Source organism: Plasmopara halstedii (genome assembly GCF_900000015.1).
Source record: "Plasmopara halstedii genome assembly, contig: Scaffold_3109, whole genome shotgun sequence".
In the NCBI taxonomy this organism is placed as follows: Eukaryota; Oomycota; class Peronosporomycetes; order Peronosporales; family Peronosporaceae; genus Plasmopara; species Plasmopara halstedii.
The window spans coordinates 348089-348461 of record NW_020190012.1 but is presented as its reverse complement, the minus strand read 5'-3'; positions in this window follow the sequence as shown (position 1 = coordinate 348461).

The following is a 373-nucleotide window of genomic DNA, read 5'->3' as shown; positions in this document are numbered from 1 at the left end:
AGATTGACATCTGCCTTACCATTTCGACGATCGTGAAGCTTAACGACCTTGATAAAAAGAGAATCCTGTCAGATATGATGCTGAAGCTGATTGCGCGGGCACTTCATCCAACATCCATACTCTCTATCAATCCACGCAGCGTTTAAAGAGTTTTCATATATGATTGAATATTTTTATTGGTTGTGGTGATTTCATCATCTGTTGTTTCTGCTCTAGTATACGTGCTTCTTCAACTGCATTCTTTTTTTTGAGATGTAGCCTTAATCAACACTTTCCTTCGCAGGCTTTGTTCGAGAAGCATGTTTCTCTGCAAGCAATGTACATTTTGTTTACCGGCGGTGTTAATTCTCTTCAGCATCTCTTATTTATTGAT